At 44.3% G+C, this 25,746-nt stretch overlaps 1 protein-coding gene across 1 annotated transcript in view; it reads left to right on the top strand.

Annotated features, from left to right (window-relative positions):
* Positions 1–25,746, top strand: part of LOC147750876 (uncharacterized) — a 208,841-nt gene that overhangs the window by 150,624 nt on the left and 32,471 nt on the right. The window lies entirely within an intron of this gene.

The raw sequence follows: 25,746 nt of genomic DNA, 5'->3' as shown, positions 1-25,746 counted from the left end.
CCAACACCGGAGCATGCACATGAGTAATGGCGTGTTGCTTTGCTTCTTTTCAGATTCGAGGGTCTATGCACCTTTATCTACCCATGTGAGTCTTTTTCTTAATGACCTACCCCAGTACTTTGCGTGATTCCAATCTCAGTTGGTTCTGTATTTACATACAAACTCCTTCTCTACAGGTATTAAAGTTCCCCATTAGACAAAAGTTTCCTTACCTTCAGCCTCTCTCGAGACAAACAACCCTTGGTATGTCTTGTCTTACAAACTCGTGCGCTTATTAATTTTATTAATTTTGACTTACGCAACACATTGTAATATACATTTATCACTTATTTAAATAGGTCTCTTGCCCCGAACTCCCCGTCCTGATAAAGACCCCACTGCAAGGAGATAATTAGTGCCTGCCATTATAAAGGGGTCGAAACGTCAACAGCTTTGTGTACCTTTCAGCTCTACCCCATGATTATGACAATTATTGTACTATGTGGAGCATGATATTTTTCGAATGAATTTTTACATTGAAGGTCTTTTTGTCTATGTCTGACTTAAAATACATAGTACAGTGAGGCCGCTTGGCCATTTTTATGTCACCATCCTTTACCCTTACTACCCTTCACTTTACCACTTCCCTTCTTTCCAGGGGCACTTTGAACACCTTGTGAATCATATTTATGAAACGTTTGTGGTAATCAAAACATGACAACATTGTGAATAAACAACATTGTTTGTGAATTAGTTGTATTCCCAAAAATCATTTTGTTTCTTATTGTATATATTTGGCTATCTTTTACTGGGACCCCTTTTCTCAGTTAATGGCATCCAGCACTGTTGTGCGTGGCCGCAGACGCTGATGCAGCCCATACTTTCAGAACTGAATTGGGTGAAGTAACCCATGACTTCCTACTATGTATGTCACAAATTGGACTGCCAAATTTGTCCGTTTGTGTTGTGGCGTAGTGACCAGATATTAAAACGATGTCATTACATTCAACAACTCGCTGTGTCTCCTTACTTACTTAAAAATAGTTGCGTGTGATCTCTGCTCATCTCTGTCTCCCATCTGTTGCTGGTGCCACTCCTGCTGCATTGGGCTCTGGCTGTGCAAATTCATCATCACTGTCCTCAAAATTAGTTAATTCCACTTCTGTACCTTTCTTTGTGGCAAGGTTGTGCAGCCTTGCACAAGTTGGAATGTTTTTGCAGCAGATGATGAGTGTGTACTGACGTACACCTCCGCTTTTGTGGAGGCAGCGGAACCTGCTTTTCAATAGTCCAAACGTGCACTCCACAACGTTCCGTGTTGATTTGTGTGCCACATTGTATCATCTCTCACTCCGGGTTGATGGGTTTAGGTAGGGAGTGAGGATAAATGACCGCACAGCATATGCACTATCGCCTTGGTGAGAAAGAGAGTGCCATTAGTCACATACACCAATACACATTCATCTGCAGTAAGTATAAGGGTGTGTCACAGTGATTTACCTAGCAGGTATCCTTCTCCGAATTCTCCCGCAGCCGGGCATGTGTAGATCTCCCTGTTCTGGAAGATGTATGAGTTGTGGGTTCTCCCAGGAAATTTGGCCACAATGTCAGTGATTATGTTGGCAGCATCGCAGATTACCTGCACATTTATGGAGTGGGTGGAATTTCTGTTCCTCTAGATATACTCAGTGGCTGATGGTGGGCAGATTGGAATGTGTGTGTCCTCAATACACCCCATGACATGTGGGAACTGTGCCATCTGGTAAAAGTCTGTCTTGGTTTTCAGCAGTTCCACCTGTGTGTTTGAGAAACTCTGAGACACCCCGCCTACCACAGCTATCACCCTCTGGTAATTGCCAGATGCAAGTAGATGTAAGCTACAGAGCACCTGCACATGTGGTGGTATGGCGTGCGCCCTTGGTGTTGGGTGCTCCAGGAGTGGGTGCAGGTCCCTTATCAAGTCCAGGATGGTGTGGGGTGTAGCCTGTACCTTTCATGGATCTCAGCCTCAGTCTGTTGGAAGGGTGTGATGCACTGTCTGTAAATGCGCTCCTCCCGTCTCCAGATCCTCACTCCTGCTGCCTGTATAAGTAACCGCCTTGCAATCACATAGAAAGCCGCCATAGTGAACACACTGTTGCATTTTGGGATTGCTTATATACACTGTAGCTTATTACCACCTGCTTTCAGTCAGTGTTAATTACCGACTCTTAAATACCGAATTTCATGAAATTCATTATCACCGAATGTACCTACATCTCTTTTCTCGTTTTTACCATTTCTTATTTACCGATTCGGTAAATATGGAATCGGTAATTCCGAATCTGTAATTTTGAATTCGGTAATGATGAATCGGTATTTACCGATTCATAATTACCGAATCCTTATTTTTGGCCTCCTACATCGCAAAGGCCTAAATACCGGTCAGTAATAGGAAATTTAATTTACCGAATTTTGGCCGTTACCGCCTGTTATTTAGCTACCTACATATGGCCCTTAGACTCAGAGAGATACACAGAATAAACGGTATGGACGTTTTCAATAAGTATTTATTGAACAGTAGTTATTCTAGTGTAAAACAGGTGTGCTGAAACAATCATTATACAGTAACTGATATAGATTATTAGAAGCACTAGAAAAGTAAAAGGATGGTAGAGTTATACCATCTTGCTGTAACCATAAATACAGGTAAGTATATAAAGTACATGATAATAAAATGTGTACTGCTACAATGCCTCCCTAACTAGATGTACCTAACTGTACCTAGCATGTAAGCAGGTGTTCAGCCAAGAATCCCTCTAGGATAAAGTCAACCCCCATTACCTGAATTGAGAAACTGTGTGACCCCATCCTGGTCTCGGGTTGGACACCCCACAAGGGATGTCAGACCACTGCGAGCTGGAGTACCTGCATGCATGCAGGGGCTTCAGCGTCTCCCGTCAGTGTGTCGGCATGGAAGTCCTGATCTTCTTTGACTATTTCAACAAGATGTGATGTTTATATACCCGAAGGAATCCCCAGGGGTTCTACCTTGCTGTGCCACTGTCAGAGTTTCCAAGGATCCTCATGCATAATGTATGAGGCCATTATGCAGGGAAAACCCCACGTTCTTTAAACATTACTGTAATTAGGTAAAGGATTAGTCCTGGCAGCCCGTTATGTATGTAGTGTAGGGATGAATATAGGTGAAAGGATGGGATATTACCTGAGCCTTTATTGGGGTAACAATATTGAATATAACAGTTGGAGGGGGTTCAGGGGACACTTTGCTGGTAATCCCCCAAAGGACCTCTCTGGAGAGTAAATACCCCAAGTATCCCGAGCAGAAATGGGGACCTTCGATGGATCCCTGGTGGGAATAGACCCAGGGTAAAATCCAAATCACTAGTATGGGACTACTTTTCCCCTACGAAGGTAGAGATTTGGTTACTGGAGAGGCGGCTACCGGGATGGTAAAAAATCGAGAGGAAATCTCGCTCTCCATCATCTATCAGAGCATTATTGCTCACAGTGAGGAGACTCGGACGGAGAGCCTAAGGACCTAAGTTGCATACCACAAATTGTAGAACTCTATCCGCAGAGATGCAAAGTCCTGTTCAGAATTTGCAGTAAGGATTGGGGAAGCAGAGTCCCGGATCTCAATACTGGAGGACGAGCTTGTCATTCAAAGAACCATCACGGATTCTCTAAGAGCACAAAAGGACAATACTATCTGGAAGTTAACTGACCTGAAAAATGGTGCAAGAAGGAACAATTTGAGAGTACTAGGTATTCCTGAAGGCATAGAGGGAACAGATGTCTGGAATGTTATTGTAGAACTCTTCACAGAGGCATTACCGGAACTTACGCATTGGGACTTGAAGTTGGCGGGTCAGAGGGTGCACAGATTCCCTTTCAACCAGAATTAGAAATCGGGACAGTCCATAACTAAACCCAGAGCTATCCTGATATGTTTGAATTATTTTTTGGCCTGGGAAGCTATTTATGATCTAGCTACACCAGATAGGAAAAGGGCCTAATTTTTGTCATGCAACAGTAGAGAAAAGGTGGCAATTGTGGCAATGGATTGAGTGTTGCAGGGAAAAGGGGTGCAGGTTTTTTTGCTTAACCCAGCCACACTAAAAGTTATCTATAAGGGCCAAATGCAGTTTTTCACCTCTAATGCCAAGCAAAAGAATATCTGCCATCAATTTAGAATAGATAGGATAATGCATATATAGCTGCGGTTTGCATATTGATCTGGATAAGTAGATATCTCTAATCCAGAAGGTCTGGTGTTTTTTTCAGCTTTTTTCTAGGGGGGAACAGGAGGAGGATTTGGCAGCTTCTCATCACCGAGTACCTTTGGTCCTCTTGTCTCATTAAGTGGGGGTAAGGAGGGTAGGGGGATGCTGGTATCGGGGTATGTGGGGGGTTTGGGGCTAAAGGAGGGGGTGGGTTTGGGGAGGAAGGGTAGAAAATAAAAAAGAAGACATTGTGGAAGAAAGTGGAGCAAATTGGAGAGAATGTATAATATGGTGGACGAGAAGATTCAGATGGAGAAGGGACTTGAGAGAATTTGGAGGGACAGCTTGTGCTTTGGAAATGGGTAAGATAAATATATGTACCATCAATGTGGGGGGCTTAAATGATATGATCAAACAAGCAGGGTACAGATGTTCTTAGAACGCAAGGCTTTGATATAATTTGTCAGTAAGAAACACACATTCCATGGGGAAGCAGGATATCTTGACGATCAATGGCTACACCTTGGCAGCATGCTCCCCTCAACCCTCTAATATAAGGGGGGTCACTATTCATGTTAGAAATAGTATGGGGTCTGGCACACTGGAATTGGAGGATAAATGGGGCAGATGGGTGATTGTATCACTACCATTTAGACTGACAGTGTGCACTATTTATGGATTGAACCAGGACGACCCAAAAATATTTAACGACGGTGGGTTCTGAAAATGAATCTCGAGGTGAGCAGGGGGCTAATGTATCAGACATAGAAAAAAGATAGCTATGAATATGGAGAATCTGTGGGTGAATTATTAGTGCTCTGCACAAAACAGAAGTCAGCTAGAAATAATATTTCATGAATTAAAGAGCAGGATGGACGGTATGTCACAAGTTTAAAAGATATTATTAAAGTAATCAAAAGCTTCTATCAGGATTTATACCGGCAGGAGGATTCTCACTCTTCCTCTCCTAATTGGATAGATAGAGACGATAAGATGGGACAGGAGTTAGAGGTGGAGATTACATTGGAGGAAGTTGTAAATGCCCCACATTCTATAGCCTCATGAAAGGCAGCAGGTCCTGATAGAATCCCCTTAGAACTGAATAAGGTATTCCAGCCGGAGCTAGCTCCATTACTCCTAGATTTGTTTATTGGAGTACAACATAGTGGGATTCCATCGTCTTATATCGCTCATCAATTCAGATGCCAAATTTGATTCTAAAATGTTAGCGTTGCTGTTAAGTATGGTCATAGCTCATCTAGTTTCCCCATGGCAACATGGTTATATACCTGGAAGGGGCACCACTGACCATATTAAGCGCACTGTCACCCTATTTGATGCAACAGAAGTGCTAGGGGAGAAGATGGCCTTGATACTCCTGGATGCAGAAAAGTATTTTGATCGCCTTTCCTAGCAGTATTTATGGGGAATCTTGGTGTATAAGGGGTTTAACCTGGGACGTTTTACAGCTATATGAGCATTGTATTCTAGACTCTATGCCAGGTTGCAAATCATGGGCCAAGAGTCTGGTTGTATTCCGGTTGCCAGGGAAACAAGGCAGGGTTGCCCCTGCTCCACAATCTTTTTTGCCTTATACAGCGATCCGTTTATTCAGCAAATACTTCAAAACTGGTGTAAGGCCAGTATGCATCAATAGTTTTGAGACCAAGGTAATGGCATTTGCGAATGATATTGCCATCGTGACTTCAGACCCTGAGATGGTGATGTTAGGAATGGAAAGGTCGGCTGGGGAATATGGCAGGATATCAAGATACCTATTGAATTCAGGGAAAACACAGATTGTCTGCAATTCCAATACTCCATTTACGGATCCTCGCAGGTCGGATGTAGCAGTCTATCTTAGGGTTAGGGTTAGCAGTAGGGTCAGCTCCATGTGGTCAATATATCTGAGTCCCATGCTTAATAAGATCAGTACAGATTTAAAACGTTAGGATTGGCTACATTTCACGATAATTAGAAGATCCAACATACACAGTGGGAACAAAAACAAATAACTAGATTTGGGGATTGTGTAATGGCAGGATCGTATCTTAAATATATCCAGATTATCAGTTACCTTTCCCAGGCCTGGATTTAAACAAAAAATAAATATGATAATAAAATATTTTCTTAAATTACATTTTTGAAAATAAACTAATTATATATTTTTTGTAATTCTTTTTCAAAATTAAATAAATGTTTCTAAAATATTTTACACAATTTACATCAAAATATAAGCAAACCAAAACTTCACATTTATATAAAATTTCCAAATTTAAATTTTTTTTTTTATTATTTACATATTTCAAATTTTTATTTTTTGAATGTATGTTTTTAACCAACAATCTTAAATTACTCCTAACCCTTTTCACCTATAAATACAACATCCCACTCCTAAAATTTTACAAAAATGTGAAAAGTATTTACATTTTACACCGCATTTTTGAACTTACTCTCCACCCTTAGCCCCTATAAAATCAACAGCTCCTTAAAATTAATTAAACAACATAAAAACAAACATTTTAACATAAAAAATGATTGAAAAATGATTAAATAACTAATACCACATAAATAAAATATATAATAAAAACATTTAACAAAAAAATCGATATTGTTTACAACTATATATTTGCCATCAATATTTACAAAATCGATATTTCTACATTACACAAAAATCAATATTTTTAACAACGAGAAAACTTACCTCGATATTTTGCACCATCGATACTTTTTACTAAATATTCTTGCAATTCGATATTTCAGCGTTGAGCGAAGGGTCACCGTTCATAAGAGGCAAAGCCTTAAGTGGGTCATGATGCCCTTTTACTCCATCAATAATGGTAATAAATAGCATATTACACTCTGCACATCAGCATATATGGTTTATTCCATACGTAATCAAGAATAGGATAAAATGGTTGTATTGTGAGAAAATCACACTGAAGACGCCACTTGACTATGAGCAGAGTTGCTTCCATGTGAGGCAGTGTACAGATGTTTTCCTCCTGTCCACTTCAGTCTTTTCTGTACATAACACAGAATGTGACTTTTGTGCTGTTTTAATAAATGGGAGAACATATATGTATCAAAATATGTATAATTGATGTAAAACACAATTGATGTTACCATATTTATATTTACCTTCAGTAGCATAATGTGAGTGCATATCTAGCTACTTTTTCTTATTCGAAGTGGCTTGGATGGTATTATACCAAACTAAAGATGTACTACAGACCCTAGAATTGCTGTTACTGATAACAGCACATCGGACATTACCATTAATTTACTGTTCCTTGGATTACCATCAATGATAACAACATAATCTTACTGATTTGCTGATTTTTCATCAAGGAAACTGTTATTAAGACATTTACATTTAAGCAATAGTCTGCGCACAGTCTTCCCCCTGGGCACACCTCCTCACAGACAGCCCACTCCATCCAGACGTCCGAGCACCTTTAGGTGTCCAAACCCATACTACGCATGGCTTTCACAAAGTTCGAAACCCTTTGCCGAGGCCCAAAATCCTGTAGGCAACTATCTGCATATGGGTGAGAAAGCCCCTGCTGCACACCGTTCTTTTTACTGTGGAGCTACACTAACGGAGATCCCACTCACTCCAGATCCCTAAGCAATTTAGGTGGCCAAAGCCTACTATGCTAAACCTACACCCTGTACTGAACCCCTTGCTCACACCCATCCTCTGAGGACAATTAAGCGCATTTGGGTGGGGAATTCCCTGCTGCACACTGTCTTCACCTTTAGTACAACCTATTACAGGCAGCCTACTCCCTCCAGATATCCAAGACCCCTTAAGAGCCAAACCCATACTACACATGGCCTACGAATGGTGTCCAATCCATTGTCCGACGGCAGCACTGGCGTGGTAGCGCTGCCGTCGGCCATTGGCCGACGGCAGCACTTAAAGGGTTAACATTAACTCACGCAAACCAGCAAATTGCATTCACCACCACCTTCTCCCTCTATCAAACAAAAAGACAAACCTCAAACACCCATTACACCCGAGTAGAAACAACCAACACACTACCACGCCAACACACAACATACAAAACCCAAGAAACCAAACGAACAGACTGGCCAGGTTAGCAAGAAGCAAAATGGTCCCAACTCACGGCGTGACAGGGAAACAACAATAAATAAGAAACACGTTAACAAAAATTGCAAATGTGACAACAGTCACTTCACTTAGGTCATGCAGGCATATCACTTAAAATTAGAAAATCTGGTAGACATCCAGAAATGGAGCACTCAGCTCCCGCAAGCTCCATGTAATAGGATACGTATGTACCTATGAACAAGCACTGGGACACTAAAGGTCCCAAAACCACTTAAAATTGAATTGGGGCACTTAGCTCCCACAATGACCACGTAATAAAAACATGTGTATCCTATTACATGGAGTTTGCCCCAAATTGGATTTTAAGAGTGTTTGGGACCTAAATGTCCCAGTGTTGATCATAGGAACATGTGTATCCTATTACATGGAGTTTGCGTGAGCTTAGCGCTCCATTTCTGGATGTTTACCAGATTTTCTATTTTGAGTGATATGTGTGTGACCTAAGTGACGTGAGTGCTGTCACATTCGTAAGTTTTGTATAATATGTCTATAATTGTTGCATTTTTCCCTGTCACGCTGTGAGTTGGGGACCCTTTTGCTTCTTGCTGACCTAGCCAGTCGGTTTGTTTGGTTCCATGGGTTATGTATGCTGTGTGTTGGCCTGGTGGTGTCTTGGTTATTTCAATTTGGTAGTAATGTCTGTAGGAGGTCTGTCTTTTTGTTTGAGAAAGGGAGATGGTGGTGGTGAATGTAATCTGCTGGTTTGCGTGAGTGAACGTTAAGTTGCTGATGTTACCTGATTTTATGTTAATTGCTGAAGTTGCGTGATTTGACTTGTTCTCCGCAATTTTATTCCTGTTTATTGTTCTTCTATGAAAGAAGGGAGATGTGTTGTACTAGAATATTTGGTGTGAGAGCTTGTTAGAATGTTGAGTGTGTAAGACTATCATTTGGATGAAGGGCTAAGCAGCAGGAGGCTGCTCCTGGAGGGGCTTTATCCTCTTCTTCTTACTTTAGCATCTTACTTGAAAAAACTGCTTACAAGGAACTACAAGGACTATGCTACCTTTATTTACAACATTTGGCAACAATTCAAAGATCCTAATGCGTGCAGGAAAAGTCTATGTATCAGTGAACTAAGGAACCTAGAAAGAGACAAGAAACTGCAACTACTGAAAAGAATCTACAATTTTGAGGAGAGACTGTGTTTAAAGGCGCCTACTGGAACTAAAAAGGAAACGCCTTGCTCAAACCTCACCAGTGTCCTTTGCCATCTGGACAGCCTGCAGCCCAGGGAGTTTGACCATTTATTGCAGATTTGAGCACTCACTGTGAAGATTGCTCTTTAAGAACTTAGTACAGCGAGGTGGAGATTTCCCAAGGGTGAATGACCATAGGCGTCTATATCACACACAGAGAGACAGAAGACCCACTGTTCCCGTGTGCAGCCCTCGGGTGCTAGTCTACAAAGTGCTGGCTGAAATCTACGGATATTGCTCCTGCCCTTTTTTTCTATATCAGCTCATGCTATGCAATTGACACCAGCACTGTATGTTGAGAGAACCGGCACTTCTTTGAGGCTTTACACGTGCAAAACTGGACAGTCTGGTAGGAGTTTGACGCTCATGATGTGTGTTGAAGTACCCTGCCGTTTTGGTAACTTTTTCCTTTGGAACATTTTCACACGATATTGTGGTTTGGCAGTGCTTAATTGATGCTCTCGGACTGTCAGTGTGTCTCTGAAGTTGAAACTGAGATATGCGGGCGAGAAGTTGTTATGCCGGTGGTAATAGGCAAATAATAGCCCTGAACTAACGGCCTGTGCCACCATTGGGATTTTTATTTTTTGGGTTTTTTTCCAGAATTTTTTTTACTGCGCAGGAGTGGACAGTTTAACTGTCATGTGTTTTTTTTTTTAAAGCGTGCGCGAACACTTGGCACTTACCTGATGTCTCTGCCTTGAGAAGGAGTTCCCTGGCATTCTGACGTCGTAGCAGGTTCGCTGCTTCTATGCCACTCACCTTGTTTTTCCAGCACCGGCATGCCGAGAGCCACCTGGTGCGGATTGTGCGGTGTGCCGCCATTTGGGCATTGGCATTTGTGATCTACCTGGTTTTGCCAACCACGCATCTTTATTCATTGTGAAAGAGTTTGTAACTGCCAAGTATGTGAAGATTGTCGACATTTTCTCCTTTTGAGGTGTGCAAGACATATTTGGAAGACACGGGAATTGAGGAGCCATTTTCAGTGCAGATTGACACAAAAACATGCTTCCGGCAATGACTCTATGAGCGCTCCAGATCTATTTGGAGAGGATGATGCGACCGATGGAGTGGCATGTGTTTCCTGCTCTGAAACACATGGGAAATACTGAATTGTGGACACTGATTTCACTTCGGCCCCGTGATGCTTCATATGTTGATTTCTTCAACAACTCAAGTGTGATTTTGCTCACTGGTGGCATTACAAGACTTTCACTGTTTCACTATGATATCAAAATCTCGGGTGAGAAATCGCTCACTGGATCAGAAGACTTTATATTTAATTAACCTATTGCTACAGTACTATGTTTGTGGGGTTGGTTGTGGTATGTTGTGTTTTGTTATTAGGGAGAGGTGCCCCTAATATTTTTTTGTTTGAGAAAGGGAGAAGATGGTGGTGAATGTAATTTGCTGGTTTGCGTGAGTGAAGGTTAAATTGCTGATGTTACCTTATTTCATGTTAATTTCTGAAGTTGCGTGATTTGACTTGTTCTCCACAATTTTATTTCAATGTATTGCTTCTCTATTAACGAAGGGAGATGTGTTGTACTCATTCCTACTGCTCAGCCTAGAATGTTTGGTGTGAGAGCTTGTTAGAATGTTGAGTGTGTAAGGCTGTCAGTTGGATGAAGGGCAGGAGGCTGCTCCTGGTGTGGCTTTATCCTCTTCTTTGTAACTTACCATCTTACTTAAATTAAGTACTTACAAGGAGCTACAAGAACTACGTTACCTTTATTTACAACAGCTTCATCATAGGCATCCTCTCCCCACCCTAGTAAGATGGTACTACCAGGGGGGACTCAACCTCCGCAAAGACTTGGTGATAAGAGAGAGTATTTTTTTCATAAAATTTACAGGACAAGATCTAGATCCAGTTTAATTAAAAATACCTTCAGGTTCCTCAGTTATCACCTTTATTATTGAGGACTTGGGTACACTAAAAACAGTTCAAGAGATGGAAACGAAAGAGTATAATGACACTTGTCCATCGTACATCTAGCCAACATGTTTCTGCCCAAATTGAAAGCCTAAACGGTCTGGGGCATTCGTCGGGGCTGCCGGATCCTTAGCAGAACCAGTGCAGGTGCCCACCGCTAAGCTACGTGATACAGTGACGAAGTACACCTACAACACAACCCAAGTGGGTTCTACCTGGTATATAAATATACACATGTTGTTGTTAACCCTATGCTTTAGGGGATACCAGCAACTCGGTCAAACAGCAGGGAGTAGAGCACTCTAGGTGTATTAGAGTGGCGTACCTTCTGATGAATGTAGGACTACAAAGGACACCACCCCACCCTTGACCATTAAAGGCCAGCTCACTTGTTATAGGTATGTGTCTTTGGACCACACCTAATATGCTGTAGAAGGCCTTTAATGGTTACAATATAGTCTCCTACAGTGGTATTGGACTATAATATAATGTACTGTCATCTTATAATAGTCTATACTCATAAGACAGAATATTATAATATCTTTATATCATGAAGATGAGATCTCCTGCGGCCAACACATACCAGGCAAAGATGAAGGCTATGTGCAGGGTAGTTGTCCACCCACAAAGATTGAGGTGCTGTGCATGGGCAGTTTCTAGGCCAGTATGTAAAAAAGGGAAAGGAGGCCTCCTTTTAGGTACAATCTGGGACAAGGAGATCAAAAGTGGGAAGACAAGCGGAAGTCCCAACTCAACAAGAAAAAAGCCTATTCGTGTATTATCCTATTGTATCTCTACGTGCCAAGAGTCTATTATCGATATACTATCCAATGTCAGAAACACAATATCAAACATGAATCAAACTTTAAACAACAGTTTCTAGGTCAGTCAGCCAAACCCCACTGTGCCCATCATTAGTCAGGTCCTACAACTTGATGTGTGCAGGTGGGCAGCACCTGCTGTGCATGGCCTTCTTGCTTTTAATGCTCATAGCCTGCACTGTTACTCCTAGGGTTTGGCCACAGGGCCTGGCAGGAGTTGGCTGCCCATGGTGTTACACATCTGAGGCCATCTATCGCTGCATTTGGCCAATAGCCATGCACAATGGGGGCTGGCTGCCAGAGGATGGTAGGGCGCAGGGATTGGCCAGTGTCAAGGCCATGCCATTAAAACGCACTCCACACAGAAAGGATCATGAGCATCATTAGCAAAAAGGCCATGTGCGGAGGGAATTGCCCTTCCAGAGGGCAAGGCAAATGGCCTGGCCAGAAGCCATGACCTGCCACCCCCCACTATTCCTATTCCTATTTTGTTTTAAAGCACAAACATATCACCCCTTAAGGGTTTCAATGTACTAGGGGCCATAAAGGAGATTAAGTGAGATATGACCCAGAGTCACATGATGCTGAGGTGAGCTGCCGTCTAGGATGGAACCCTGATCTCCATGATCTTGAGTCAGCCATCTTGGCTGTTGCTCCACACCTCTCACTCACTATCCACAGCAGAAGGTTTTGTGCAGTTGGGGTTCACTGACCACAGTAGGTGGGGTGGAGGATCTGGCCAGAGGACGCAGGTCATGCGTATTCTGGGGCTGGCCAACTCCAGGGTTGGGACACTCCTGTGGCAAACCTTCATTGTGCACGACTGCATGCCATTTGCAATATGGTTGGCCATCCGCAGAGAGTGGGGTACAGGGCCTAATTGAAGCAGGGTCCTTTGGCCAATCCCTGTTGCACATCCTTTAAAGGCTATATGCTATGGGGCTTGTCCGCCCACTGACGGTAGGGCACAGGGCCTAGCTGGAGGAATGTCACCGCTGCCATCCTCGTTATTGGCCCCCTCGTGACAGATCTGCACAAAATTTGCTATGACGGTGTCAAAGTGGATGAAATTGTATGCATATTCCTCAATCGACTCCAAAATCATTAGGAAAACAAAAAATGCCTTTCCTGAAGGGACCTGCAAACTGTAGCGGCTGCTAGAAGTCCTGATGGCAATCATCTCACCGGGTCGCCATTGTGTTTGTCACCATGAAAGAACCAGAGTCTCCAACACTGGATACCAAAGTTCAGGTAATGTTATTGCACCATCACCAGATCAAAACCAGTGACAACATGGATAAGTGCCAAGCCATTGCATCTAGTTTTGCTTCAAAGAATATTCCCCTGTTTTTCTGGCATTTTCTGCAAAGAGTAGGTCTTGAAGAATTCTTTGAACTAGGGGTGAGAAAGGGAAAGATCCTACCTCACCTGTGATGTCATAAAAAGATCAAAGAGAGCAATGAAAGGTGTATTAACTGAAACAAGATGGAAAAGATACGGACCTCAATTTGAAGACAGCTGAATTGCAATTGCAGAGGAGTTTAAACAGGGTCCTCTTGGATGCAGGAAAAATCTGTAGGTCAGTCAGGTATTGAAAATACTGTCTTTGTGTTTGAGTCTGTGGGGTTCATCCTTCTTTAAACCCACCTCAAGTGGGTTCAGGTACTGATACACCATCAGGTGGAAGAAGAGTTATCTGCCACAGTAAATGGCACTTCAAATTTCACAGGAAACGAAAAAGAAGAGAACAAAAGGTATGGCACTATATGAGATTGACAATATCAACCTACATTAATACAGCGTGCACTACAGTGATGAGGTTCCGTGACAATCATAACGATGTTTTTGACTCGTTCGAATATGGACGAGTTTGGTATCTATGAACCGCAAATGACGAGTTTAGTGGGTGTACGCGTTTTCGCTACGCTGGCCTGAACCGTTCGTCTTATTCGTGGGTTTCTCCATCTGAACCCACGGGTTCCATTTTAGATACGGCATCCATTTAGTCTCTTGCCCTCAAGTAGCCAGCGAACGGACACTGTCCGCTTCATGACCCTGGGATTCCCAAGCTCTTGCGGAAGACACGTGTTCCTTTGAGGATGTCTTTATGATGAGGGAGATGACACTGCAAAGGCAGATGGCCCCGCTCGAGGCTCATCTTGCCGTGCCGGTCTATTGTTTCAGCCGTGCATGCATTAGGCGCGAATTCTTTGATCCTGCAATCGTGCTTCCGATATTACCCCCTACACTCTTTTTCAATCTGTTGTCTATCTTTGTCTTCCTTGCACCTGTTTTCTGTCTCTTTTCCTTTACTCGTTTACAGCCAGAATGGAATGTACTTAATGGTGGGATAACGTACTTTTACAGTTGGGAACCGGCGATGCTACTGTAATTATGTTCCGGGCTCCTGAATACATGAAAGCAACCCTTTGGAAGTTTACTGTGGGAACTGAGTTGTAACCTTTTGTTCGCCATGTTGTGCTATGACTAAAATATGTATAAAAGGAGCGATCCACTGTTGCAATTCGAAGCAGTCTCTCAGAACCTACACGTAGTGTACTTCTTGCGATTTCTGTATCCCTGCAGTAAATAAACCTTGATCTTTGACGCCGAAGGAAGTGTCCCGTGTCTCTGTGATTTGTACGCCGGAACAGGTAACCCACGAAGGTTTCAGGTGTTGTTCCCTGGCACCGCTGGGCCTTAGAATAGCCCAGTCCTTCAGTGAGCAAAAAACTACATTGTAAGGGACGTATGTATTATTACTAACTCCATCCATAAGTATCTTGGAAAGTAAGTATAAAATAAGTTAACAGTAAATACTAATTTACCTTGCAGTGTGATCAGTCGATGTAGTAGAGGCACAGTGTGAGAAATTGGGTTGATGGTTGACTGTGGTGGGAACCCTGGTCCAGCTACAACAATACTCCTTGTCAGGTAAGGCACAAGCAACCCCATATTTACCTGTCCTCAACCCTCTGGTAGCCTGGTACAGAGCAGTCAGGCTTAACTCAGAGGTAATGTGTAAAGTATTTGTGCTACACTTCAAACAGTAATAAAGTGAAAACACCACACAAAAGGATCCTACATCAGATTAATATAAGAGAAATGTCTTTAATAATCAACACAAGAACACAATGACAAAAACGCAATCATTAGAACGTGAGATATGCAATTTTAAAGATTTTAATAAAATAGTGCTAGAAAGCACAAAGCGTTAACTCTGGCTATCTGTTTGCATCAGACCGGGGCAAAGTCAAAAGTTCATCAGACCTCGATGGAGCACAGGGCTGGTTACAGGGACCCAGTGAAACCAGTTGAACAGAGTACTTTAAATGTATGAGAACTTTGTGAGGATATGTGTTGAAGATCCGTCACGCAGCCAAAGTGAAGCATTCGTCCCAAGATGTGGCGAGGCTGCGAGTCAAGGGCCTGTTTCATTGCTGGGGATCCCATTGATGGGGATTGCAATGTGAAGTCCAGCATAGGGGGTACGACGTTATGCATCGGTTCCGAAGAGCTGCAAGGCTGTGATGTGGAGTCCGTCGTCGTGGCTACCATCGATGAGGGATGTAAGGGCCCGCTCTGAGGATCCATCACTCAGTCATTACGATACGTCGGTTCCTCAGAGAGGCGATGCAGGTCTTTGCAACAGATTCAATCCACACAACAGCACTGAGGTGTTGGTTCTGCTTGAGTTTGCGCTGGGCAACAGAGGAGATGTGTTTGTTCCCCTGGAATCTCAGAGGCTGGAAGAGCACCTTGAGCCCACTTCCAAAAGTCTAGAACTCAGGTGGCAACACTTGTTAGGGTAGAGTTACAGATAGCAGAGTCCAGTTGAAAGGCCTTTGAAAGCCTGAGGTTTCAGATCAGGAAATCAGCCAATTGCTCCTTGGAGTCACCCTGGGTCCTGGGTTTAACAAATGCAGGTCCAGTCCTTCTGACTCAGGCAAGAGGGTAATAGGTCAGCACAGCAGGGCAGCAGTTCCTTCTGAGCAGCAGTTCGGAAGAGTGGCAGTCATTTCAGCAGCACAGCAGTCCTTCTTCCTTGCAGAGTTTCCACTGGTCCACAAGTGTACTGAAAAGGTTGTTTCTGAGGTCCAGTATTTATAACCAGTTATGCCTTTGAAGTGAGGAAAGGCTTTTAGAGGCATGCCTTTGAATTTACAAGTTTACTGCCTTCCTGGCTACAGCAGACTACAGGGGGTACCCAACCCTTTGTGCGGAGACAGGACACAGACTATTCACGTCTAAATAAGGCTGGGTCCAGCATCTCCCTCCCATCCTGCCAGTGATGGAACATCCACTCACATCTAAGGCTCTCCTTTGTGTGTGGCTATCTAGGAGGAATATAAAAAGCCCAACTGTCACCCATACCCAGTCATGTAACCCAGAGTCATGCCGCAGGTCCCAAATGGGCAAGGCAAGAAAGTGGCAACTTTCTAAACTTGGAATTTTCAGAATTGTAATTTAAAACCCAACTTCATCATAAGTTAGGATTTGAAATTATGATTCCAGAGACACCAAACATTAGGCGCTTATGTATACCCATTTGGAAATTTCACTTATAAAATGTAATGTTATCCTATGGGAGGGGTACATGAATTTAAGAATATTTTCTCCATCCCCGGACATGTAAACCTAAAAGGTACATGTCCGACTTTTCAAATACATCAAAACCTGCCCTCTAGCCTGTCCAGCGTTCCCCCTATGGGTAACTTATATTTATTAAAAAAGAAGGTTTGGGCCTGGCAAAAGGTTTACTTTCCCATGTCAAAATGGCAGTTACAAACTGCACACACAGAAGCTGCAATGGCAGGCCTTAGACATTTAATTTACAGACCCTGGGCACAGGTGGTAGCACATTACTAGGGACTTACAGGTAAATTAAAAATGCCAGTTGGGCATAAGCCAATCTAGCATATTTTATGGAGAGAGCAGAAGTACTTTAGGCTGGTTAGCAGTAGTAACATGTGTAGATTCCTAAGGCCAGCAAAAAGGAAGTTACAAAAAACAGGAGGTCCAAACGCAAATCTTGCCAGAACCTGGTTGACCAAACTCTGGAAGGTGGCAGTGACATTCTTCAACCGAAAGGGCATTACCTGGAAATGGAAATGCCCTTCTGCGGTAGAGAATGCAGACCTATCTTTGGCGTCCTCAGTTAAGGGAATCTGCCTGTACCCAGATTTTAGAACAAACGTGCTGAGGAACTTGGCAGCTCACAACCAATCTATGAACTCACCAGCTCTTGGGATGGGGTGTGTGTTCTCAGGTGGCACTTGGAGGGGTTGCATTGGGGACCAACACCACTGGGCTGGACCAAGGGCTGTTTGAGGCGATAGACGTGCAAAACCCTTAAAGGGTTCCTGGGAGTCTTGAGGTCCACTAGGTATGTGACCCCATTCTTGTACTCTTTCATCTCATAGGGCCCAGACCAATGGTGTTTTAGGGCCCTGGGCCCTACAGGCTCCATCACCCACACATTTTGGCCAGGCTGAAACTCGACCAGAGTGGCCTTCTGGCTAAGGGTGGGTGTAAAATCCGTTTCGCGGGCGAATTTGCGGATTTTCCGCGATTTCGCGATCAGCGAATCTCGCGAAATCGCGGTAAAATCCGCGAATCAGCGGAGACGAATATTCAGCCAAGCAAGGGTTACAGCAGCAGGTGCAAAAGTTGAACCTAATTTCTTTGTAACCTTTTACAAAAGGGTTACAAACAAATTAACTTCAACTTGGACACCTGCTGCTAATTGCTTCCTGGCACCTTGTTGCCTACTTGCAACTATTCTCTGACCCTGCTCTGACCCTTGAAGCAGGGTCAGAGAATAGTTACAACGAGTAGGCAACGAGGCACCTGTCCAAGGAATTAAACCTCATCAGGAAGCACTTACAGATATAAAAAACAGGAAGAAGGGAGAGGATGGCAAATACACCCATTTTGAGTTGTCAGGAGGGGTTAAACTAAAAGAGACCTTTACAGCACAATTTTCAAATGCATTTTGCTAAAAATAAAAAGCTGTATGTTCTGTAGGGGCAACTCAGGAATCTGGCCCTTCAGAGATACGGCCTCTCTTTCTTTCTCTCATTCTCTCTCTCCCTCTCTCTTTCCCTCTCTTTCTCTCTCTTTCTATCTATCTATCTATCTATCTATCTATCTATCTATCTATCTATCTATCTATCCATCTATCTATCCCTCTCCCATAAACGACTGCATGGGTAACTTCGCTATGCAAGCAGCTCGCGAAGATGCAAAAAGCCTCGCGAACACGCAAAAAAACCCCGCGAACACGCAAAAAACCCAGTGAACACGCAAAAAAACAAAAATCCGCAAATTCGCACAAATTCGCGAATTTTGCGGATCGCGAATTCGCAAATCCGCAAATTCGCTGATCGCGAATTCGCTAAATTCGCCCATGCTTACTTCTGGCTGTTCCACTGTTTCATGACCACCTTCTAGCTAGTTTTTAGATTTGTCTTGGCTTGCTTCCAGAACTGCTTCAACTGGGTACAAAGTGCCAGCATGTAGCTGACCACATCTTGGGGGAACTTCTTGAGAGTTTGCTCCTAGCCCTCCTTGACCGAAATGAGAGGCCCTCGTTCCCAGTGCCCATAAAGAAGCTCATAGGGGCTGAAGCAAGCCCCCTTCTGGGGTACCTCGAGATATGCTGTTAGAAATTGGGTTCCTGGTTGACTGGGTGGAAGCACTGGTCAAGAATGAACCACAATCCTTGTCAGGATAAGTCACAAACACACCCTAAAGTAACCTGTGCTTACCCTCTGGTATTTTGGAACAAAGCAGCTTAAGAGGCAATCTGTAAAGTATTTGTGGAACACTTCAAATATTAAAACACTGAAAATACCACACAAAAATATTCCACACCAACTTAGAAAAATAGAGCCTAATTTAATGAACAAAAGTTGGAAAATGACCAAAATGACAAAATCAAATTAGTAGAGCTGTAGTTATGAAGTGTAAAACGACAACCAGGGATATCTGGTCTTGCTAGACTGGGTCAAGTCCAAAAGTTCAGGCTGGCCGTGATGGAGCGCAGGTTGAATACAGTCCAAGATAAGTTCTGCTGAAGTTTTACCTTGTCAGCTTTTGTGCCAAGAGTCAAATTCACAGGGCAGAGGTTCTCCGGATGCAAGAAGACCATTGCTCATAGTGGTGACCAACACGGGTGAGCGCAACTTGTTGCGCGAAGAGGCAAACTTATGCAGTTCATGCTGATTCTTCAGGTGAACAGCGCGGTTCTACTGCAAACAGGACCGTTTCCTTTCACAAAGAACCCAAAACCTTGATTTAAGGAGCCAAAAAACATGTCCAAGGGCCCAGGTGCCTCTTGGGGGTCAGGAGCTCGTTGCAGTTGGGTCCAGGAGCTGTGAGGAGCATATTATGTCCCTGAGGCTCAGATCAGGAGGCCAGTAGACTAGCCCTTGGGGTAATTGTGGGGTTCTGGGTTCAAGATGGGTTCTAGGTCCAGTTCTACTTCACCAGGCATGAGAGTAGCACGTTAGCACAACAAGGCAGCAGTTCTTTCTGAGCAGCAGTCCAGCAGAGTGACAGTTATTCAGTAGCACAGCAGTCCTTCTTCTTGGGCAGAGTATCCACCGATTCAGAATTGTACTGGATTGGTATGGTCTTAGGTCCCATTGGTGCATTTGAAGTGAGGGAGACTTCAAAGAATGGTCTTTGAAGTGTACAGAGTTCTTCCATTCCTGCTCCTGTTCCAGACACACTACAGGGGGTTATGTATCCCTTTGTGTGGGGACTGGATACAGCTTATGTAGGTGTAAGTGTGTCTGCTCTCAGCTCCTCCCCCCATCTTCCCAGAATGGTCCATCAAGTCACATCTAAGCTTCCATTGTGTGTGGCTGTCTAGAGGGAATACACAAAGCCCAGCTGTCACCCTCTCCATAGTGTATTGGAGACAGGCTGCAGGTACACAGGGTTAAGAGCAGGAAAATACTAACTTTCTAAAAGTGGAATAGGCACTAAACATGACATACCTACTTCTTAATTGAGAATTACAGCATATTGAACTCAATAAAGAATCCCCAATGATAACCTATGAGAGGTGTAGGCCTCACAGTAGTGAAAAGCGAATTTGAAAGTTTTTGATTACAATCTATCTATATAAATAAAAATGTAACTGTTCGTTTGTTCAAAATCTCAAATCTCCGAAAGTTCTTCACCGCTTGCTTTGAAATTTTCACGCAATGTTGCATTCGAATACACGCGTGCTTTTATATATACAACGTTGGATTCGAATACGCGCGTGTCGAATACGCGCGTGTTTTTAATCGAAAGCACAAACACACACATAAAAATGTCAATGTGAGTTGATAAAAATCTTAAATCTACGAAAGTTCTTTACTGATTGATTTGAAATGTTGACACAACGTTGAATTCAAATAAGCGCGTGTTTATATATACACAACCTTGGATTCGTATACGCGCGTGTCAAATACGCGCATGTTTTTAATCTAAAGGACGAACAGACCCTATCGATTGGGTTGCTGCGCAACAATTACAATAGACGCATAGATACAATATACGCATAGATACATATATAAGGATGGACAGTTGGTGTCAGGATGGCAGTCCGGGAAGTGGCTGGAGGGAGGGGGGAGGAGTTGGTTCACTTTGCAACATTAGCGCATGTTTATATATATACAAAGTTGGTTTCGAATACGTCTGTGTCCAATACGCGCATGTTTTTAATCGAAAGGCCGAGCAGACCCTATTGATTTGGTTGTTGCGCAACAAATACAAGGGACGCATATAGACAATAGCCTACATATATTAGGATGGACAGTTGGTGTCAGGATGGCAGACCGGGAAGTGGGTGGAGGGGGGGAGTTGGTTCACTTTGCAACATTAGGAAAGGACGCATAGAGACAATAGTCTACATAGATTAGGATGGACAGTTGATGTCAGGATGGCAGACCGGGAAGTAGGTGGGCGGATGGGGGAGGAGTTGGTTCACTTTGCAACATTAGCGCGTCAGACCGGGAAGTGGGTGGATGGAGGGGGGAGGAGTTGGTTCACTTTGCAACATTAAGAGAGGACGCATAGAGACAATAGTCTGAATAGATTAGGATGGACAAAAACATATTGTATACCCACAAGCATTGTTAAATCAAACATATTAGAAATGTGCGCTTAATCTTTTCTCTCTCTTCCATTTAACCAGACTGAGCCACAGCAACGCTTGGCCGGGTACAGCTAGTGACATATAAACCTAAAGGTATATGGCCTGCCTTTTACTTACACAGTACCATGCCCTATGGTCTACCTAGGACCTACCTTAGGGACAACCTATATGTAACAAAAGGGGAGTTAATGGTTTGGCGAGGGGTTTTAAATACTAAGTTGACAGGCAGTGTAAAATGCACGCACAGGCTCGGTAGTGGCAGGCCTTAGACATGTATAAAGGGCTTTTTAGGTGGCCGGCACAATCAGTACTACAAGCCCACAAGTAGCATTTTATTTACAGGCCCTAGGTACAAGTTGTACAGTGTACTAGGGAATTAAAGGTACATTAAACATGCCAATTGTGGATGAGCCAATCAAACCATGTTTAGGGAAGTGAGCACCTAAGCCCAACAAAAAACGAATTCAGCACAATTGGTGGCAAGCAGACAAAAGATTTTGGGGAAAACCACTACCCTAAGGCTGACAGGTCTAACTCGTGCCTTCCTCAGCTGAAAGTGGGGAGAACTGCCCAACCTCTTGGGAGTTCTCATCACTAAGACGGAAGAACCTGGAGCGACTATCAGCATTGGCTGGAGTCCCAAGAGAGTGGCAGTGTCATCAAACTTGACTGTAGATTGTCTACTGGGGAATGATTTAGAGATCTCAGCCTGGCCTGAGGTAGAGCAAGAAACCCATTTTGAAATGGTAAATCTCCATGGAAAGGTTAGTGGGGCTGTGATGGCCACAGCCCCAGTCCAAGATGTCCTCCCTGAACAGGTCAGGAGGGCTGTGCCAGTCTCAGCCCAATCTCAAACAGATTCCTTCCCTGAACAGGTTGACAGGGCTGTGATGGTGACAGCCCATACCCAAACTGAGTCCCTTCCTGAAAAGGTTGGTGGGGTTGTGATGGCCACAGCCCAATCTCAGACTGATAATAGTGTTGTGAAGCCTGAAACTATGGATCACTCCACTCAAACAGAGAGCATTGATGAGGAAGAGAAATCTCCCTCTCACCAGACTTTAGGAAAGGATCAGCCTCCTCAGGGAACTGAGCTTACCCCTTGTGAAGAAACTGCCCCAGAGGTAGTCAGGCCTAGCCTGGCAGAACGCCTGATGTCAGTGGACCCTTCCATGGTGGGACCCAGTCTGGAGCAGGTAACCTGCCCCTCTCTACCCTGCCTCAGTCAGCCCAGGGCTGTAGAGGTCAGGGAGGCCAGTAGTGGACCCCAATTCCCCTGTCCAATAGAACTCCCCAATCAGCAGATTAAAGGCACCAAGGCTAGCAGTCCTAGCCAGGTAAAAATAAAAAAAACTCCTGAGGGATCCCCCTTAAACTTAGTTAGGGACCTCCCACAGATGGACACTGTCGGGCACAGCCAAACCTGGGACCTAAGAGCCCCAAACCTGACCTGTCCCTCCAGTAAGCCAAACAGAGGGACCCAGCCTCCAGCTTTAGGTAGCCCGAGGTTGACCCTGAGAGCACACTGCAACTCAGTCCTGGAAAGAAAGACACATATGGTGGATAGTGATTGGAGGAAGTTGATCCCAACATTAGTGGAGCCTCACTTTAGTACTCCATCCCAGCACCAGCCTTTTACTTTGCCAAAACACACCACATGTAGAGATTCTCTATGGTGGAGACCCTCAGATACCCTTAGGGTGAGGGATTGCTTAGTGGACCATGAGATGGGGTACCCATGCCAGTGCAAGCACCTCCTCATATGGCCACTCAGGCAATATAGGCTTACCTGGTCAAGGATAGCCTTATCTCCTTTCGTTTGGGGGGGGGGGGGGGTTGTGTAGGAAGGTGGATATCTGACTATGGTTACCCCCAACTTTTTGCCTGGTGTTTTGCTGATGTTCGACTTAGTTGGCCTGGGATCCTGCTATTCAGGACCCCAGGCTTCCTGCTCTCTCTGTTAAAATGGACTCCATGTACCTTAGGTACATATCTAATTGGATACTGGGTCACCTTATCAGTCCCTGTACAGTGTACCTTAGGTACCCAGGGCATAGGTGCACTCAGGGCCTACCATGGGCTGCAGCATGTATTATGCCACCCCTGGCTGGCCATCCAAATCTGACACAACTGGCTGATCAATCAGCTGGGGCAAGGTGGTGTAATCACCCTTTGCTTTAGATATAGTGTACCTATATCTAAACCTATGATGGACACATATACTCCTATAAGTCACTCCTATGGCAGGCCTTAACAATCCTGGAGGCAGAGTGCTTGGAATTATGTGAGATGGTGCTCTAGCATGAGCTGAGCCTGAGTCAAAAACCAGCTAAATACTAGGCAAAAAGTTGGGGGTAACCATAGTCAGATATCCACCTTCCTACACTGACAACCCTCTCTGGCGGCCATGAAAGGTGTGGCCAGGCATCCCCACCCAGGCAACCTTAACATCTCCAAGTGTGATCTGAGCTCCACTTCCTTCCAGATGATGTTCGCCAGGTCGTTGCCACACCACAGGTACAGCTATCCTCATGGAACCTGAAGCACCCCCCTCCGCCCCCCACCCCCACTCAAACGAAACCAGAGCCACTGGGTAGTAACCCTCATGGTTTTCAGCTGCACCAACTTGGTGGTATACATTTCAGTCTACCTGCTCTGAGGTCACCAGATGACATCTGACAATTATCTTGCTGGCTCCAGTGTCTCTCCCCAACCCTGTGCCCATTGATGGTGACCCACTTCCTGTTTTTGCTAGTATTATTACGCATGTGAGTTCTCTGCACCATCTCTCTGCACCCAAGGATGCTAGGGTAACCTTTGCACTGTCTTTCCCCCTACTAACTACAAGTATCCCCTCCCCAAGTGCTACACTAGCCAGCATCAGTGACTCTCCACCCATGGGAGGGCGTGCCCGATTGGGACACTTGCAAAACCAACAGTGATGGACAGAATGCAGAACAATGTCATACATTCACCCCAGTACAGAGATCAGGGCCTAAATCCATCCTTTTCTTGCTCACCATGCCATTCCAGATTGAACCCAGCCATATGAACATCAGTCTTGACCCTGTGCCTCATGGGAACAGTCAATCCCGAACTGCCAAGCCAGGTCCTCCCTGGACTGGAAACAAGCATCCTGGGACCGGTTTCGGGGTTTCACCCCTCTTCAGCCAGGATAGCTTGATTCCAGTGGCATGGAGAGCACGGGACCCACGTCTGGGCATACCCATCCCACTCTGGGTGATAAATGCAAAAACAACAGTTGATGGACAGAATGCAGAACAATGTCATACATTCAGCCCAGTACAGAGATCTGGGCCTTAATCCATTGTTTTCTTGTTCACCATGCCATCCAGTTTGAACCCAGCCATATGCACATCAGTCTTGACCCTGTGTCTCATGGGAACAGTTCAGCATGAACTGCCAAGCCAGGTCCTCCCTGGACTGGAAACAAGAATCCTAAAAGCGGTTTTGGGGTTTCACCGCTCTTCAACCAGGATAGCTTGATTCCAGTGGCATGGAGAGCAGAACATGGGACCCACGTCCGTGCATACCCCTCCCACTCGAGGTGACAAATGCAAAAACAACAGTTGATGGACTGAATGCAGAACAATGTAATACATTCACCCCAGTACAGAGATCTGGGCCTAAATCCATTGTTTTCTTGCTCACTATGCCATTCCAGTTTGAACCCAGCCATATGCATATCAGTGTTGACCCTGTGCCTCATGGTAACAGTCTAGCCCCAACTGCCAAGCCAGGTCCTCCCCGGACTGGAAACAAGCATCCTAGGACCGGTTTTGGGGTTTCACCCCTCTTCAGCCAGATGCTCCAATACTGTAATAGCTTACAGTGCGGCAGGTCATGATTGGTGTACATTGGAAGAGCTGAGTGTGCCCCATTAGTGTAATAGCAAAGGGTGCATAAGATCTGGATTGGAGTACTTATGCACATCAGTGCGTGTTGTGTTACTGTAAGAACCGAGGGTGTGCTAGCCCCAATTGAGATACATTGGTTGAACTGAGTGTGCCCCATCTTGTATAGTAGAGGGTGCAGAAGGTCTGTTGAAACACACTGGCAGAGTTGAGGCATTCTAGTACTCTAGGATCCGAGGATGAAGTGGGCTTGGATTGATGCAGGGCTGCGCTCTCCTCAGTACAAAACTAGCAGAGGGTGCACCAGCTCAGGTCTGCGGTGCATTGACAATGTTGTGAGAGAACCAAAACTAATATAGGAAAGGATGGCGCTGTATGTCCCTGCACTGAAATAGCAGAGTGTATGGCATGTCGA

The sequence above is a fragment of the Lissotriton vulgaris genome, chromosome 1_1 (genome assembly GCF_964263255.1).
Source record: "Lissotriton vulgaris chromosome 1_1, aLisVul1.2, whole genome shotgun sequence".
Classification (NCBI taxonomy): domain Eukaryota; kingdom Metazoa; phylum Chordata; class Amphibia; order Caudata; family Salamandridae; genus Lissotriton; species Lissotriton vulgaris.
Note: the sequence above shows the minus strand (reverse complement) of the source record. Positions and strands in the feature narration are given on the sequence as shown.